The following is a 20,074-nucleotide window of genomic DNA, read 5'->3' as shown; positions in this document are numbered from 1 at the left end:
TTTGACCTGGACACTGGGGCATCAATGACCTTTGGTCATGAAAGGGTTAACTTGTCCTCAAAGTTACTAACTCCATTTCAAGTGAGTGTACTCTCTAAGGGATTGTCATATTGTCCAAATACACATGTTAATTGGTTTAATCTTGAGACGGATTTATATGCTTTTTTTAGGTCCATAAAATTGAAAATTTGGTTCCACAATAAGTTGCAGACTGACTCCCCTCAGGTGGGTGAATTTTGCAGGAGGAGACTCAGTCTGCCGGGTAAAAGCACCTTCACACCAGTGGTTAATAACCCAGCGTTGGAGACATATATGAATGTTGTCAAAAAAGAGTTGTCTGTTCTTAAATAATCTGTCACAAATACATTCACACGTCCTAACATGACTAAATTTGAAATAGCCGCATTGGAACAATTAAGGAGTGATCCCCTTTTGGTAATTAAACCTGCTGACAAGGGTGGGGGGGTGGTCATCTTAGATAAACACAAATACATTGCGGAAATAGAGCGACAACTGGATGATACAAAAGAGTATATGGCGATTAATGGTGACCCTAAATTTGAAATCGCCAGGATCATCAGACAATGCCTTACGCATTGGCGGCGGGGGTGATTGACCAGGACCTCTGTGAGTACCTTGTGGTGGCACATCCAGTCACACCTGTGATATATGTGCTCCCCAAGGTCAACAAGTCTCTGGTTGATCCCCCTGGCCGGCCGATAGTATCTGGCTCTGAGTCGATATTCAGTAACATTGCGATTTTTTTGGATGGGATACTCTGCAATTTTGCGATTGGGGCAGTCTCATACATTCAAGACACGACTGATTTTCTGTGTAAACTTAATGCGGTTGAGATAGACAGAGAGAAAACATATATCCTCGCATCCTTCGATGTGGTCTCTCTTTACACCTCGATTGATCATACACTAGGTATAGCAGCAGTCGAATATATGTTAGAACTTTCCTCTATGACTGAATCTGCTAGGCATTTCGTTTTATTTCTTCTGCACATTGTCCTGCATTGGAATTATTTCCTATTTCAGGATACCTTCTACAAACAACTAAGGGGTGTGGCGATGGGGTCCAATGTGGCCCCAACGTTAGCAAATATTTTTATGCGAAAATTTGAGGAAGACGTCATCTATGTTTCACACCACTTCAGACATGTTCTGCGGTGGTGGCGTTATATTGATGACGTCTTCCTCATCTGGACTGGCACTGAAGACGAATTGATTGATTTTCACACCGACCTGAATAGCAAAAACAGTGATCTTCATTTCACATTGGTCTCTTCACATACGGAGGTACAGTTCCTTGATACCACGGTCATTTTTTCTGAGGACAGATTCCATACAAAATTGTATACTAAGCCTACTGACAAAAACATCATATTACGGTATGATAGTAATCATCCGAGAAATATGGTTAAACATCTACCGTACTCACAATTTTTGCGAGTACGAAGGATAACTTCAGAGGACAGCAATTTGACGGAGGCCCTTGATAAAATGTCAAAGAAATTTGAAGACAGGGGCTATCCGCCAAAGTTGCTGTACAAACATAAACAGAGGGCTCATAACATGGATAGAGCAGAAACCCTAGCGGGTAAGAATACTAACAATCCCTCACGTAGGATACCTTTCATCTCTACACATACGGAGGAAAGTGCCGCTATTGGTAGGATCATTAAACGACATTGGAGCATATTGGGGAACACATTCAGTGACATTCAAGAATTCAGACTGCCTCCCCTGTTATCATACCGGAGAGCTAGCAGTCTGAAGGACCAATTAGTACGAGCAGACTGTGGCCCTAAACAGAGAACACATCAAATGAAATTCACAAAACATGGTTTGGGCAGTTTTCCGTGTCTGAGCTGCGTAAACTGCAAGTATATTGGCAAAGAACGCAGCTTCATACACCCTGCCACTGGAAGGACATACCCCATTAATTTTTATTTGACGTGCAACTCCAATTTTGTAGTTTATGTTTTGGTTTGCCCATGCAATCTGATATATGTGGGAGAAACTTCCACTGATTTGAAAATCAATTGAACAATCATAGATTTTCCATACGTCAGAAACTACGTGATTTACCGGTGCCAAATCATTTTACTGAACATAAACATGTGGAACGTGAATTAAAATGCTGAATTGTAGATCATGTACCTCCTCCCAGGAGAGGGGGTAACAGACTCAAAATATTGAAAAATAAAGAAATGTGGTGGATATACACCCTAGACAGCTTAAAACCTAAAGGATTAAATGTTGAATATAACCCTGGATGTGTTTGAATGGCTGCTTGCCTGACATTCCATGATTGATGCTTTCGAATGCAATCCCTGTATTATAGGTGGAATATAGATTTACAAGCACATGAGTAACTCTCTCTTTTCTCTTTTCCTTTTAGACGCAATGTAGACTGATGCGAAGACGGCGAATATAGAAGCTTGAATATATGTGACAGTTCGCGGTGTTCCATGCGTATAGAATTAACTGGATGGTTTTTCCTGCGTTATTGTTTCCACTTTGTGCCAAATTAATCTCTGCTAGCAAGCGATATATATGGGAGATCCCCATTAGAATATCTATGGACCGTAATGGTGAGATGGTTCGGGGTACACCACATTTATGTGTGGTGTCCCCCTTACCTGACCACAACTTTGGAGGGGTTGATCCATCCGGGAGGTTGGATCCCTCTCTGATTGGCCCAGATAGTTAGGTTGACACATTGGTAATACTTGTACCCTTCTAGAAACAAAGATGGCACCTCTAATTCGATGCCGCACTATGCGCATGAGCTGGCTTCCACACAGGAAATACAGCGGAGCCGGGCTTCTGGCGATGTAGTGGAGCCGGGCTGCGTGCGCAACTTGCCGTGAGAGGTTTGTCTTTGACACTATGTGGCATCTGCAATACTAGTTAAAAATGCCAATTTTGGCCAGTATTCACATGGACGCGCGATATTGTCGGACATAGTCAAACGCCCTTTTCTCTCAGTCTACGTGGTTGATGATTTTAATGATTTATATATTATTTATGAATTTCACATCGATTAAATCCACTGTGGTTGCGTACATACTCACTTTGGTAAATACACTATCAAATGTAAAGTGTTTGGATGTAACACAAATATGTGCAATCTTATGTATCAAGTGTTAGGATATTTTGCATATGTAATTGCTCACATGACTTAATTAGGTAAATGGTCTTCACATGTTAATTGGTCACATGTTTTTGATCTGTATGTTCATTGGTCATCTGATTATTTTAATGCTATTTAAGGAAGGCACAAGCTTGTATTTTTTTGCTTGAGAAAGGCTCAGTTGTGAGCTGAAACGTCGCTACTGCTTCACATGGGTGAATAAAGACACCGTTTTTTGAAGTCTTGGAGTGCTGTCCTATTTCTGGCATATATATATATATATATATATATATATATATATATATATATCCTATTCTTTCCATAGGAGTGCATGGTACATTCAAATGTTGCATCAAAACATATTAACAGATGCAACACTTAATGGTTGCAACTTACTCAATATAAGGGCATTGTACTGTTAGTAGTTGCAGTCTCTTTAGTCTCTTAAAAGGCACATGGGTTGATGATTACTCATTTACAGTTGCAGGCACAGTTCCTGCAACTATTTGCAGTCCATATATACACTATCACTAATCCTAAAGTGGACTTCCCTGACCCATGGGGCAATGTCCAGGCCTCAAGTGCCTTAGCTCTGGGTCTTTTTCCTCTTATAGCTTGGGACACTTGCACGGAAAAATCTATCCTGCCACTGCTCCAGTGTTCCCAGGGGCTGACACACGGACCTGGTCTTTGGCTCCTCTTTCCCCCAGCACAAAACCTGCTGCCTCTTCTTCCCATAGACTCAGCTTCTCACCCGATACTTTGGTAGGGAGTAAGACTTACTCTACTCTCATGCTTATTATCCACTCATATGCAGTTTATCTTATCTTCTGCAGCCGTCTCATCTGCAGGTCATCTATGGTGGCACACCCATGGGAATCTAGACTCCTTTTCCTCCCACCTCTGCAATTATTCAGCAGTCTTATTTATTTCGGTGGCCCAACCACTTCGGCCCACCTCTCTCTCTTTCCAAGCCCTTTGGGCCTCTTTTGCTGCAAATGGCCATCTTCTAATTTATGCAGCCATGGTGACAACTGCTCAATGCCGCTACCCAGTGACTCCCAGTCAGGCCTGGTCTATGGCTTAGTCACTGGAGCCTACCTCCATCAAACACCTGCAGAAAGAAGACTCTCTCTTCTGCTGCACTTGGACTCCTTGCTACAGCCTCATTCAGAATCTTAGTTTATATATAAAATTACTGTGCCGCACTGTTAAAGCACAGTCTTATACAGTATATTGCCGTCTGCATCTTGTTGAACTGCTGACATATTCGCAGTTAATCACTTATTTTATATATAGAATTACTGTGCCTCAGTATTAAAGGGTGGTCTCATCTGCATCCTTTTGAACTGCTGACACATTTGCAGTTACTCTCTTATTTATTATTTAGAACTAATGTGCCGCACTATTAAAGATCGGTCTAATATATGGCTGCATTTATCTTGTTGAACTGCTGATACAATCTGTGTTAATCTTTTAGTTGATATATAGAATTACTCTGCCTTAGTATTAAAGGGTGATCTAATGTATAGCTGTCTGCATCTTGTTGAACTGCGGACACATTCATAGTAAATCTGTTACATTATTAGTACAGTTACTGTACACTATGGCCAACAGACAGCTGCATGGGCCCTCCAAAGGAACAAATGCATTTCCCACTGGCCTGCATCTCCTCTCCAGCAGTAAGGGCTTGTCAACATCAACAGAAGGAGGCTGTCTTTCTTTTTATGTCACTATGGAAAAGCCCTATGACTAGTGTTGAGCGAATGGAAGTCCCCAATTTGCTGCAAAGCCGAATTTACTCATGCTTAGGGTACTTTCACACTAGCGTTTTTCTTTTCCGGCACTGAATCCTGACAAAAGGGCTCAATGCCAGAAAATAACTGATCAGTTATATCCCCATACATTCTGAATGGAGAGCAATCCGTTCAAGATGCATCAGGATGTCTTCAGTTCAGTCTTTTTGACTGATCAGGCAAAAGATAAAACCGCAGCATGCTACGGTTTTATTTCCGGCCCAAAAAACGGAAGACTTGCCTGAATCCCGGATCCGGCATTTTTTTTCATAGGAATGTATTAGTGGAATGCAAAATACCGGAATGCCAGATCTGTCCTGTTTTGCCGGTGGACACCGGAAAGACGGATCCGGCATTTTAATGCATTTTTCTGACTGATCAGGCATTTTTAAGACTGATCAGGATCCTGATCAGTCTTACAAATGCCATCAGTTGGCATACGTTTTGCCGTATCACTCTGCCGCAAGTGTTAAAGTAGCATTAGTGGTAGCGAATCGATTTAACCTGAAATAGTGCAAAAAAACTAAAAGAATCATACTTACCCTGTCCGAAATCCCAAGCTAGGTTACGTATGATGTCAGCATGCCAGCCGGAGTGATGTCATCATCTTGTCAGTAGTGATGGACAAAATGTTCGCGAACCGCGTGTTCGCGGTGGGCCCCATTCACTTTTATGGTAGTCGAACCTGAAAAACTTTCAGGTCTTATTTTCAGCCACCAAATACTTACTAGAAGTGCACAAATGGCACAAAGGGGGATCAATGGCAAAAATTCCCACAAAAAATATGTATCTTTATGCGTCTTAAAGGGAAACTCTCAAAAATGTGCCCTGCTGGAGCCTAGAGAAAAAAATTGTTTGGGCCACGGGAGTACGGGCCTCAAAAATTAGGCATTCACTTGACAGAAAAGAACTTGTGATTATGTGGCTGGAGGTACATTAGACGGTCACTGGATAAACATTTTACTGTAGGCCACTGGAGTAGAGGCACCAAACATTAGGCATTCACCTGACAGAAAAGAACTTGTGATTATGTGGCTGGAGGTACATAAGGCGGTCACTGGATAACAATTTTACTGTAGGCCACTGGAGTAGAGGCCCCAAACATTAGGCATTCACCTGACAGAAAAGAACGTGTGATTACTGATTATGTGGCTGGAGGTACATTAGGCGTTCACTTGGCAAAAATTTTACTGTAGGCCAGTAAAGGCCCCAAAAATTAGGCATTCACCTGACAGAACAGAACTTGCAAATATGTAGCTGGAGGTACATTGGGCGGTCACTGGATAAAATTTTTACTGTAGGCCACTGGAGTAGAGGCACAAAAAATTAGGCATTCACCTGACAGAGAAGAATTTGAGATTATGTGGCCGGAGGTACATTAGGCGTTCACTTGATAAAAATTTTACTGTAGGCCAGTACAGGCCCCAAAAATTAGGCATTCACCTGACAGAAAAGGTCTTTTATGCCACTGTATATACATACGACAAGGACCATTCTTAGTTCTTGTTGGTGGCGGATATGTGTGGGCTGGCATGAAGAAATTCAATTACACGTGGTCGTCACAGTTGTTGAATTCCTCCGAGATTCATGCCTCATTCATTTTTAGAAATGTGAGGTAGTCCACACTGTCGTGAGCTAGGCTAGTGCGCTTATCGGTCACGATCCCCTCTGCTGCGCTGAACGTCCTTTCGGACAGGACACTCGACGAGGGGCAAGCCAAGAGTTCCATGTCAAATTGTGCCAGCTCTGGCCACAGGTCAAGCCTGCACACCCAGTAGTCCAGGGGTTCCTCACTTCTCAGAGCATCCACATCGGGCGTTAACCCGATGTAGTTGGACACCTGTTGGTATAGTTGTTCCCTGAGGCTGGATCCAGAGGGCGTCTGTCGAGGAGTTGGCTGCAAGAATGATCTCATATCCAAAGTGACCAACACATCTTCAAACCGCCCTCTTCTTGCAGGCGTGGAAGGATTGGTACCCGCACCTGTTTCGCTGTGGGTGGAAAATCCTCTGACAACGCCCGCAACAGCAGAATGCAGCATCTCTCGCAGCAAAGCCTGGAAGCCTGGAAATGCTGTATTCTGTGATGCTGGTAACATGTCTGCCATTTTCCGTTTGTACCGGGGGTCTAAGTACGTTGCCACCCAGTACTGGTCCTTGCCTTTTATGCTTTTTATACGGGGGTCCCTGTTCAAACACTGGAGCATCAAGGCCCCTATTTGCACTAAATTTGAAGCGGTGGAGCGCCCTGGCTCCTGCTCATCGCCCAGGAGAATGTCGTCCTCGGTCTCCTCCCCCAGCCACAGACAACACCAGGGATCCCCGAAAAGTTCAGTCCCCCTCAAAGCCTTCTCTTCTTGCTCCTCTTCTTTCCCCCCCCCCAGCCACCAACCTCCTCTGACTCCTCTTCAGACTCCTGCTGACTTGTCTCAGATGGATTAGCCCCCCCTGGGAATTCATTCAGCATTACGACTTCCTCATCTTCCAGCTCCTGCTCCTCGACAGCTTGATCAATTACACAATGCAATGCATGCTCCAGAAAGAAGGCATAATGTACTATGTCACTGATGGTGCCCTGGCTGCGACTGACCAGTTTGGTGATCTCATCAAATAGCCGCAGAAGTCTGCATGCGTCACGCATGAGCAGCCACAGGCGCGATGAAAAGAAAACAAGGTCCCCAGAACCTGTCCTGCTGCAGAGTTTGTACTGGTAGTCGTTAACGGCACGTTGCTGCTGGAGCAGCCTATCAAGCATATACAAGGTGGAGTTCCAGCGCGTTGGGCTGTCACAAATCAGACGTCTGACAGGCAGGTGGTGTTGCCGCTGAACGTCAGCAAGGCGAGCCATGGCCGTGTAAGATCTTCTAAAATGGCCAGAGATTTCCCTGGCCTGCCGCAAGACGTCCTGGACTCTGGGGTATTTTGCAACGAATTGTTGCACGACTAAGTTCAGGACGTGTGCCATGCATGGCACGTGTGTAATTTTTCCCTGTTTCAGTGCGCTCAGAAGATTGGCACCATTGACGCTCACTACTTTACTAACTGTCAAATTGAGTGGGGTTAGCCACTGATCGGCCTGTGACGGCAGAGCTAAAAGGAGTGCAGGACCGGTGTGGCTCTTGGCTTCCAGGCACAACTGCTGCAGCACAGCATGGCAACGTCTCACCTGGCACGTCGAATAGGTTCTGGGGAGCTTGGGGGGTGCAGCGGAAGAGGGGTAGAAGTGAAAAATAAGAAGTCAGCCAAGGACGAGACAGAGGATGGAGTAGTAGGAGAAGAAAAAGAGGCAGACCTGCATGCAATCCGTGGCGGTAACACCAAATCCACACGGTGCCACGGGTTACATGCTTGATGGCCATCAGAAGGTTCACCCAGTGGGCAGTAAAAGTTATGTACCTTCCCTGCCCATGTTTGCTAGACCACGTGTCTGTAGTCAGATGTATCTTGGCACCGACACTGTGTGCCAGAGATATATTCACTTGCCTCTGAACTTTTCCATATAGCTCTGGGATGCCCTTCTGGGAGAAATATTTTCTTTCTGGGGACCTTCCATTGCGGTGTGCCAATGGCCACAAATTTTCTAAAGGTCTCCGAGTCCACCAGTTTATATGGCAGTAGTTGGCGGGCTAGCAGTTCCAACAAGCCAGCGGTCAGCCATTGGGCAAGAGTGTTATCCGGCGTCATCAACTTTTTATGCTCGAACATTTGGGCCATTAAAGCCTGCCTTCTGCCAGATGAACGCGACGATGGTACGGTGGAAGATGGAGTAGAGGACAAATGAGAGGAGAAGGAGAAGAGGCAGGACTTGGAGCGCTGGAAGTGTGGCTTTGTGGGTTCTGATGGCGTTGCTCGCACTGGGGTCGGTGATGGGAGGCCAGGTGCCTTTTTAAGGCGGTCGTCCCTAGGTGAGTGTTGGGCTTACTGCGAATTATGCGTTGACAGCACAGGCTACAGATGGCAACACTATTGTCAGCCGCTGACACGTTAAAAAAAGCCCACACTGTGGAGCCATGTGCCGGCTTTCTGGAGTGCAAGATGTGACCGTGTATGGTGGATGGCTCGCTCCAGATACATTTGCAGTCTTCTTTTTGCCTCATGTGCACCGCGAGTTCTGCCTGCTTCTCCTCCTTCTTCTCCCTATAGAGATCTCGGAGTAAGCAGCAACAGTGGGGACCACCCTCCTTGGGCTGATCTGGGTACTGTCATCAGACCGCTGGGTGGCGGCCGTTGCTACCTCTCTCTTCCTCATCCGATGCCAAGAATGGCTGCACATTGGTAAGGTCTGGGAATGGATGGGAAAATAATTCCTCTGACTCGAGTGGAGGGGCTATGGTGGGGGTGGTGGTGTCTTTGGGGGTGCACACAGCAGAGAGTGAGAAATGTGCAGATACAGATGATGAGGACGGCTCAGAAGCGGAAGTCTGAGTGAGCCACTCAACCAACTCTAATCGCACTCACATTTTCCAACTTCCCACTTAGGCTCTGGCCTGGTGCACCTGCCCGACCCCTAACACCCCTGCGGAATAGCTTGCCTCTTCCTCTGCCTGTCATTTTCAAAATGACCATGTGCCAAAGTCCCTAGAGAAGAGCAGTATTTGTGGAAGCAGGTATATCGCAGACCTCAATCAGTATTTGGTGGAAACAGCTATATCGCACCCCTCGATCTGTATTTTGTGGAAGCAGGTATATCACACCCTTTAGTCAGTATATTTGTGGAAGCAGGCGTATAGAACCCCTAATCAATATTTGGTGGAAGCAGGTATATCGCACCCATCAATCAGTATTTTGTGGAAGCAGGTATATCAAACCCTTTAATCAATATTTTGTGGGAACAAACTCAAGCTGACGCTTTTTATGATGATATTGAAGTCGAGGCTTCTTCACCATTTTTCAGGACCCAATCCAGTCTTGTGTAATGTGCGTATTAGGGAATGTGAGAACAGGTTGTAATGTGTAGTATACAAGAAGAAAAAGATTGTTCCACCACCAGGAGCAAAATAGTAACAATGCAGTTATATGACAAGAATCTGCATAACTCCAATTTATGTATGAGATAGCCAAGATAATTCTCTACAAAATGATGGTAGTTTCACTTTTTAAAGCTGTAGTGGATGGTGAGTAGAGATGAGCGAATCAAACCTGACAAAGTAGAATTCGATCCGAAATTTCAGGAAAAAATTGATTTGCACCGAATACGAATTTCCTCACGCTTCGTGGTAATGAATCGCCTTTTTTTCCTAAAATGGCTGCTGCACGTGTGAGGACATAGAGCAAGGAACTCTGGGAAGGTGGGATCACCCATAATGCCATGCATTTAGCCAATCAGCAGTCAGCCATCCCTGTGATGTCACAGCCCTATAAATAGCCTCAGCTATCTTGGATTCTGCCATTTTCCACTGTCCCAGAGACGTCAGCAGGCTCTAGGGACAGTGCAAGAGAAAACTTCATTTTGCTAAAAAAAACTATTTACAAGTGCAGGGAAACATTATTCAATGTGTAGAGAAAGGATAGGGAGTAGGGTTGAGCTAACCCGAACTGTAAAGTTCGGGTTCATACCGAACTTTAGGATTTTTGGACCCCGAACCCGAACATTTCAGTAAAAGTTTGGGTTCAGGTTCGGTGTTTGGCGCTTTCTTGGCGCTTTTTGAAAGGCTGCAGAGCAGCCAATCAACAAGCGGTTAACTGTCTGACCTTAGAAGCCATCACAGCCATGCCTACTAATGGCATGGCTGTGATTGGCCAGAGCAGCATGTGACCCAGCCTCTATATAAGCTGGAGTCACGTAGCGCTGTACGTCACTCTGCTGTTACAAGTGTAGGGACAGGATGCTGCTGGACTTGTGATTTCAGGGAGAGAATAGGAGAGAATCTAACTCAGCGATCTACCTAGAAATAGTGTGGGTGCAGGGCATAATCATTTTACCCTGCCATAACCCCATTTACCCCAAAAAATTTACTTTTATAATTCTGCTAGTTAGGTGGGCGGCGGCGGCGGCCATTTTATGCAAGCTCAGTGCACCAGCACTACATCTGAGCTTTTGGGACATTGCAAATCACAATTTTTTTTGGCAACCGACAACATCAGGATTAGTCAGTGTGCAATTTAAGCTAGAAATATACCCATCATTTTCTGGGGTTTGAAAAACACACTTTTTTGTCAAAAAACAGTATTTTCCTGATCTGCAAGTGTTAAATTCAAGTTTAATATATATACAGCTTTCATATTCTGTTACCAAAAAAACTTTTTTTGGGCAATCTACAACATCTGGATTAGTCAGTGTGCAATTTAAGCTAGAAATACACCCATCATTTTCTGTGGTTTGAAAAACACACTTTTCTTTCAAAAAACAGTATTTTCCTGATCTGCAAGTGTTAAATTCAAGTTTAATATATATACAGCTTTCATATTCTGTTACCAAAAAAACATTTTATTGGCAATCTACAACATCTGGATTAGTCAGTGTGCAATTTGAGCTAGAAATACACCCATCATTTGGTGCACCAATATTGAATTCAGGTATACACTGGTTCAGGCAGTGTGAGAAACACCCTCTACATACAGGGGTTTGATTCAGGCATTTGAAATAGAGGCATTTGAAATACAGCCATTTTGGGCAAAGAAATATTTAATTTAGTCCTACACCTCTTTAGGCCCTGTGAGATAAACCCTCTTCATACAGGGGTTTGATTCAGGCATTTGAAATACAGCTATTTCAAATACAGCCATTTTGTGCAAAGAAATATTTAATTCAGGCCTACACTGGTTCAGGCCCTGTGAGATACACCCTCTACATACAGGGATTTTATTCAGGCCTACACTGGTTCAGGCCGTGTGAGATACATTCTCTACATACAATGGTTCGATTCAGGCATTTGAAATACAGCCATTTGAAAAAAGCCATTTTGTGCAAAGAAATATTTAATTTAGGCCTACACTGGTTGAGATACACCCTCTACATACAAGGGTTTGATTCAAGCATTTGATATATAGCCATTTGAAATACAGCCATTTTGTGCAAATAAATAATTAATTTAGGCCTACACTGGTTCAGGCCTTGTGAGATACACCCTCTACATACAGGGGTTTGATTCAGGCATTTGAAATACAACCATTTTGGGCAAAGAAATCTTAATTTCAGGCCGACAGTGGCTCAGGCTGTGTGAGATACACCATTTACATAGAGGGGTTTGATTCAGGCATTTCAAATACAGCCATTTTGGGCAAAAAAAACTTTTATTGAGGCCTAGTCTGGTTCAGGCCGTGTGAGATACACCCTTTACATACTGTCGTTCTATTCTACTATAAATTAAACACCCATTTAGGTCAAGATCCCAAATTCTAAAAATATGAGGAGAGCGTCAAATAAGGGACGTGCCCCAGGTCGTGGTGATGCTGGTGGAGCTCCTGTTGCAGGGAGAGGACGTGGTCGATCTGCTTGAGGTACACGCACAAGTGAAACCCCTTTCTCAGGTGTGAGTAGGCGACAAAACCTGCAGCGGTATTTGGTCGGGCCTAATGCTGCTCTACAAATGGTGAGGCCTGAACAAGTACAGGCGATAGTAGATTGGGTTTCTGACAGTGGATCCAGTTCCTTCACATTGTCTCCCACCCATTCTCCTGCTGAAAGACCACAGTTGGCACATGCAGCCGATGTCCATCAGTCTTTCACCTCACCCCCTTGCAAATCAGCCAAGCAGTCTGAGCACCTAGTCATGCAGCAGTCTCTTCTGCTTTTTGATGACTCTGTTAGCAGGGTTTAACAGGGCCATCCACCTAGCTCTGCCGCAGAAGTGGAAAAGATTGAGTGCACTGATGCCCAACCACTTATCTTTCAAGATGAGTACATGGGAGGACCATCGCAGCACGTCTCGGATGATTACGAAACACAGTTGCACAGTGCTGGGGCTTTCGAAAGTGTGCAGACCGACAAGGAAGGCAGGGGTGAAGACTGGGTGGAAGATGTTGTGGAGGACGATGAGGTCCTCGACCCCACATGGAATCAAGGTCATGCGAGTGACCTATGTAGTTCGGAGGAAGAGGCGGTGGGCGCACCGAGCCACCAGCACAGCAGAAGAGGGAGCAGGGTGCAAAAGCGGAGCGGCCGTCCTCTAGACATTACGCCTGCTACTGCCCACCGCAGCAAGGGACCGAGCACACCAAAGCCAGTTCCAAGGAGTTCCCTGGAGTGGCAGTTCTTCAGACAATGTGCTGACTACAAGACACGAGTGGTTTGCAGGCTGTGCAATCAGAGCCTGAAGCGAGGCATAAATGTTCTCAACCTGAGCACAACCTGCATGACCAGGCATTTAAGTGCAAAGCACGAGCTGCAGTGGAGTAGACACCTCAAAAACCAAGAAAGGTCTCTGGCTCCTCCTGCTTCCTCTTCTGCAGTCTCGGCCTCTTTATCCACCTCTGGAGTGACAGTGCCACCTGCCCCCCCGCAGAGGATCTGTCAGCAACACCAACACCTGGGTCACCAAGCATCTCCACAATGTCCCACGGAAGCATTCAGCTCTCTATCTCCCAAATGCTGGAGAGGAAGAGGAAGTACCCCCCTACCCACCCGCGATCCCTAGCCCTTAATGCCAGCATTTCTAAATTAATGGCCTTTGAAATGCTGCCATTCCATCTGGTGGAGACGGATAGTTTTAAAGGCCTCATGGCGGTGGCTGTCCCACAGTACGTCGTCCCCAGCCGCCACTACTTTTCAAGGCGAGCCATCCCTTCCCTGCACAACCAAGTAGGGGACAAAATCAGGTGTGCACTGCGCAATGCCATCTCTGGCAAGGTGCACCTGACTACGAATACCTGGACCAGTAAGCACGGTCAGGGCCGTTATATCTCAATAACAGCACACTGGGTAAATGCAGTGGCGGCTGGGCCTGAGGCGGATAGCAGTTTGGCGCATGTTCTTCCACCACCGAGGATTGCAGGGCGCTTCAGTTTGCCTCCTGTTGCTTCCTCCTCCTATTCTGCTTCCTCATCCTCTACCAGCTCCTCATCCGGTCAGCGTAACACCTTCACCACCAACTTCAGCACAGCCAGGGGTAAACGACAGCAGGCAGTTTTAAAACTTATCTGTTTGGGGAACAAACCCCACACCGCGCAGGAGCTGTGGATGGGCCTTGAACAACAGACCGATGAGTGGTTTGTGCCAGCCGGCCTCAAGCCCGGCCTGGTGGTGTGCGATAATGGGCGAAATCTCGTAGCAGCTCTGGGACTAGCCGGTTTGACGCACATCCCTTGCCTGGCGCATGTGCTGAATTTGGTGGAGATTCCTTAAAACTGTCAGAGCTGCTGCATAAAGTGCGGGCCGTCTGTGCGCGCTTTCGGCGTTCTCACCCTGCTGCTGCTCGCCTGTCAGCGCTGCAGCATAACTTCGGCCTTCCCGCTCACCGCCTCATATGCGATGTGCCCACAAATTGGAACTTCACCTTGCACATGCTGGCCAGACTGTGCAAGCAGCAGCAGGCGATAGTGGAGTTTCAGCTGCAGCACACACGGGTGAGTCGCTCAGCGGAACAGCACCACTTCACCACCAATGACTGGGCCTCCATGCGAGACCTGTGTTCCTTGTTGCGCTGTTTCGAGTACTCCACCAACATGGCCAGTGCCGATAACGCTCCTGGCGATGATGGAGGAGGATGTGGCACAGGAGGAGGAGGAGAAATTGGGATCATTTCGTAGGGTTTCCGGCCAGTCATTCCCAAGTGGCTCCGAGGGTGGGTTCCTACACCCACAAACCCAAGGTACACAATTGTCAAGCCAGGGCACAGTTCTGGAGGATGACGAGGTGGAGGATGAGGAGGAGGAGATGGAGGAGGAGGAACCATGTTCACAGCAGGGTGGTACCCAGACCAGCTCATGGCCATCACTGATGCTTGGCTGGGGGGATACAGGGGACACAGACGATACACCTCCCACAGAGGACAGCTTTTCGTTCCCTTTGGGCAGCCTGGCACACATGAGCGACTACATGCTGCAGTGTCTCCGCAACGACCGCCGAGTTGCCCACATTCTAACTTGTGCTGATTACTGGGTGGCCACGCTGCTGGATCCCCGTTACAAGGACAACGTACCGTCCTTAATTCCCTCACTGGAGCATGATCGTAAGATGCGCGAGTACAAGCGACGCTGGTAGACGCTCTGATGGTGGCTTTCCCACCTGACAGCGGGGGCACAGTGGAAGCACAAGGCGAAGGCAGAGGAGGAGGAAGAGGTCCCAAACGCAGCTTGGTCACCGCCAGCACCTCAGGGTTAGCATGGCTGAAATGTAGAAAAGCTTTGTCAGCACGCCACAACAACCAGCACCACCAGCTGATATGGAACGTCTTAGCAGGAGGCAGCATTTCGCCTACACGTACTGAATGACGGGTCTGCCCCCTTCAACTTCTGGGTCTCCAAATTGGGCACATGGCCTGAGCTTGCCCTTTACGCCTTTGAGATGCTGGCCTCCCCTGCAGCCAGTGTATTATCTGAACATGTGTTTAGCACAGCAGGGGGCGTCATCACAGACAAGCGCAGCCGCCTGTCCACAGCCAATGTGGACAAGCTCACGTTCATTAAAATGAACCAGGCATGGATCCCTCAGGACTCGTCTGTACCTTGTCCAGAATAGACATGTAAACCGGCACTAACCAGCCATTGTTATACTGCAGCGCAATTGCTCATGTTTGTATTTTGGATATTTCACACTCTTTTGGAGTGTACCCTAATTTGAAAAAATTTATTAAAACCAAAAACCTGTGTTGGCTACCTCGTCCTCCTCCACCGCCGCTTCCACCTACACCGCTACATCCACCGCATCCTCAAACTCCTACTGCATATTTAACTCCACCTCATAAATCAATTTTTTTTTTATTTGTACGTATTTTATTTCATATCATTTCCCTATTTTGTCATTAACATTTTTGGGTGAAATTCACCAATTTTTGGGTGTATAGTACCACTGCTATACCTAGTAGGCCGGTTAAAAAAATAAATAAATTGGCATTAACATTTTCGGGTGAAATTCAACAATTTTTGGGTGTATAGTACCACTGCTATACCTAGTAGACCGGTTAAAAAAAAATAAAAAAATTGTCATTTACATTTTCGGGTGAAATTCACAAATTTTTGGGTGTATAGTACCTCTGCTATACCTAGTAGGCCAGTTAAAATTGTCATTTACATTTTTGGGTGAAATTCACCAATTTTTGGGTGTATAGTACCACTGCTATACCTAGTAGGCCGGTTAAAAAAAAAAATTGGCATTTACATTTTACGGTGAAATTCTCCAATTTTGGTGTGTATAGTACCTATACCTATTAGACCAGTACAATAAAATAAAAAAATTCTCATTTATATTTTCTGGTGAAATTCATAAAATTTTGGGTGTATAGTACCACTGCTATACCTAGTAGACAGGTTAAACAAAAACAAAAAATTGTCATTTACATTTTCGGGTGAAATTCACCAATTTTTAGGTGTATAGTACCACTGCTATACCTAGTAGGCCGGTTAAAAAACAAAAATTGGGCATTTACATTTTAGGGTGAAATTCACCAATTTTGGTGTGTATAGTACCACTGCTATACCTAGTAGACCGTTAACCCCTTAAGGACTCAGGGCGTACCGGTACGTCCTAAGTTTAAATCGCGATTGCGGCGCGGCGGGGGTTAATCGCAACAGGATGTCCGCTGAAATCATTCAGCGGGCATCCTGTCACAACGCCGGGGGGGTCCCGTGACCCCGCAGTGTCGACGATCGCCGCAAACCGCAGGTCAATTCAGACCTGCGGTTTGCGGCTTTTAACTTATCCAGCGGTTGCGGGCTAAATAAACCATTTTTTGTCACCTTACATCACAAAAAGTGTAATAGCAAGCGATCAAAAAGTCATATGCACCCCAAAATAGTGCCAATCAAACCGTAATCTCATCCCGCAAAAATCATACCCTACCCAAAGAAATCGCCCCAAAACTACAAAAACCATGGCTATCAGACTATGGAAACACTAAAACATGATTTTTTTTGCTTCAAAAATGAAATCATTGTGTAAAACTTACATAAATAAAAAAAGTATACATATTAGGTATCGCAGCGTCCGTAATAACTTGCTCTATAAAGATATCACATGACCTAACCCTTCAGGTGAATACCGTAAAAAAATAAAAATAAAAACTGTGTAAAAAAAAGCCATTTTTTGTCACCTTATATCACAAAAAGTGTAATGGCAAGCAATCAAAAAGTCACAGGCACCCCAAAATAGTGCCAATAAAACCGTCATCTCATCCCGCAAAAATCATACCCTACCCAAGGTAATCGCCCAAAAACTGAAAAAATTATGGCTCTCAGACTATGGAAACACTAAAACATTCTTTGTTTCAAAAAAGAAATCATTGTGTAAAACTTACATAAATTTTAAAAAAAGTATACATATTAGGTATCGCCGCATCCGTGACAACCTGGTCTATAAAAATATCACATGATCTAACCTGTCAGATGAATGTTGTAAATAACAAAAAACAAAAATGGTGCCAAAACAGCTATTTCTTGTTACCTTGCCTCACAAAAAGTGTAATATAGAGCAACCAAAAATCATATGTACCCTAAACTAGTACCAACAAAACTGCCACCCTATCCCATAGTTTCTAAAAAGGGGTCACTTTTTTGGAGTTTCTACTCTAGGGGTGCATCAGGGGGCTTTAAATGGGACATGGTGTCAAAAAAAACAGTCCAGCAAACCCTGCCTTCCAAAAACCGTATGGCATTCCTTTCCTTCTGTGCCCTGCCGTGTGCCCGTACAGATGTTTACGACCACATATGGGCTGTTTCTGTAAACTACAGAATCAGGGCCATAAATATTGAGTTTGATTTGGCTGTTAACCCTTGCTTTGTAACTGGAAAAAAAATTATTAAAATGGAAAATCTGCCAAAAAAGTGAAATTTTGAAATTGTATCTCTATTTTCCATCAATTCTTGTGGAACACCTAAAGGTTTAAAGACGTTTGTAAAAATCAGTTTTGAATACCTTTAGGGGTGTAGTTTCTTAGATGGGATCACTTTTATGGAGTTTCTACTCTAGGGGTGCATCAGGGGGGCTTCAAATGGGACATGGTGTCAAAAAAAACAGTCCAGCAAAACCTGCCTTTCAAAAACCGTATATGGTATTCCTTTCTTTCTGCGCCCTGCCGTGTGCCCGTACAGCGGTTTACGACCACATATGGGGTGTTTCTGTTAACTAAAGAATCAGGGCCATAAATATTGAGTTTGGTTTGGCTGTTAACCCTTGCTTTGTAAGTGGAAAAAAATTATTAAAATGGAAAATCTGCCAAAAAAGTGAAATTTTGAAATTGTATCTCTATTTTCCATTAATACTTGTGGAGCACCTAAAGGGTTAATGACGTTTGTAAAATCAGTTTTGAATACCTTGAGGGGTGTAGTTTCTTAGATGGGGTCACTTTTATGGAGTTTCTACTCTAGGGGTGCATCAGGGGGGCTTCAAATGGGACATGGTGTCAAAAAAACCAGTCCAGCAAAACCTGCCTTCCAAAAACCGTATATGGCATTCTTTTCTTTCTGCGCCCTGCCGTGTGCCCGTACAGCGGTTTACGACCACATATGGGGTGTTTCTGTTAACTAAAGAATCAGGGCCAAAAATATTGAGTTTGGTTTGGCTGTTAACCCTTGCTTTGTAACTGGAAAAAAAATATTAAAATAGAAAATCTGCCAAAAAAGTGAAATTTTGAAATTGTATCTCTATTTTCCATTAATTCTTGTGGAACACCTAAAGGGTTAACAAAGTTTGGAAAATCAGTTTTGAATACCTTGAGGGGTGTAGTTTATAGAATGGGGTCATTTTTGGGTGGTTTCTATTATGTAAGCCTCGCAAAGTGACTTCAGACCTGAACTGGTCCCTAAAAATTGGGTTTTTGAAAATTTAGATTTGCTTCTAAACTTCTAAGCCTTGTAACATCCCAAAAAAATTAATATCATTCCCAAAATGATCCAAACATGTGGGGAATGTAAAGTAATAACTATTTTGGATGTATTACTATGTATTATAGAAGTAGAGAAATTTAAACTTGGAAATTTTCAATTTTTAAAAAAATTTGGGTAAATTTTGTATTTTTTTATAAATAAAAATGATTTTTTTTTTTACTTCATTTTACCAGTGTCATGAAGTACCATATGTGACGAAAAAACAATCTCAGAATGGCTTGGATAAGTCAAAGCATTTTAAAGTTATCAGCACTTAAAGTGACACTGGTCAGATTTGCAAAAAATGGCCAAGTCCTTATGGTGAAATAGCGCTGAGTCCTTAAGGGGTTAAGGGGTTAAAATAAAATAAAAAAATTGTCAGTTACATTTTCTGGTGAAATTAACAAATTTATGGGTTTATAGTACCACTGCTATACATAGGAGACAGGTTAAACAAAAAAAAAATTGTCATTTACATTTTCGGGTGAAATTTACCAATTTTGGTGTGTATAGTACCACTGCTATACCTAGTAGACCGGGGGGGAAAAAAATTGTCAGTTACATTTTCTCGTGAAATTAACACATTTTTGGGTGTATAGTACCACTGCTATACCTAGTAGACAGGTTAAACAAAAAAAAAATTGTCAGTTATATATTCTGGTGAAATTCAACAATTTTTAGGTGTGATGTACCACTCCTATACCTAGTAGACCGAAAAATTTTTTTAAAAATTGTCAGTTACATTTTCTGGGGAAATTTACAAATTTTTGGGTGTGATGTACGACAGCTATACCTAGTAGACAGGTTAAAAAAAATAAATAGTCAGTTATATTTTCCGGTGAAATTCACCAATTTTTGGGTGTGATGTACCACTGCTATACCTAGTAGACAAGTTTAAATAAAAAATTTGTCAGTTCCATTTCTGGGTGAAATTCACAAATTTTTGGGTGTAATATACCCCTCCTCTACCTAGTTGACAGCTTAATAAATTTCAATAATTTTTCTGTTACATTCTTGGGTTGACATTATACAATTTTAGACGTGAATAAACACCTGCTATGCATAGGTGACAGGGAATACAATTTAATATATTATTCAGTAATTAATGCGCACCACATCCTTTCATTCAATGCTTAAACTTTGAAAAGTTTTCACACTTTTACGCTTTAATAATTT

The 20,074-nt window shown here is 44.0% G+C and overlaps 1 protein-coding gene across 1 annotated transcript in view; it reads right to left on the bottom strand.

The window, feature by feature from the left end:
- GUCY2C (guanylate cyclase 2C) overlaps nt 1–20,074 on the bottom strand; it is a 715,850-nt gene that overhangs the window by 515,117 nt on the left and 180,659 nt on the right.

The sequence above is a fragment of the Bufo bufo genome, chromosome 9 (assembly GCF_905171765.1).
Source record: "Bufo bufo chromosome 9, aBufBuf1.1, whole genome shotgun sequence".
NCBI lineage: Eukaryota > Metazoa > Chordata > Amphibia > Anura > Bufonidae > Bufo > Bufo bufo.
This window is presented reverse-complemented; position numbering and strand designations above follow the sequence as displayed.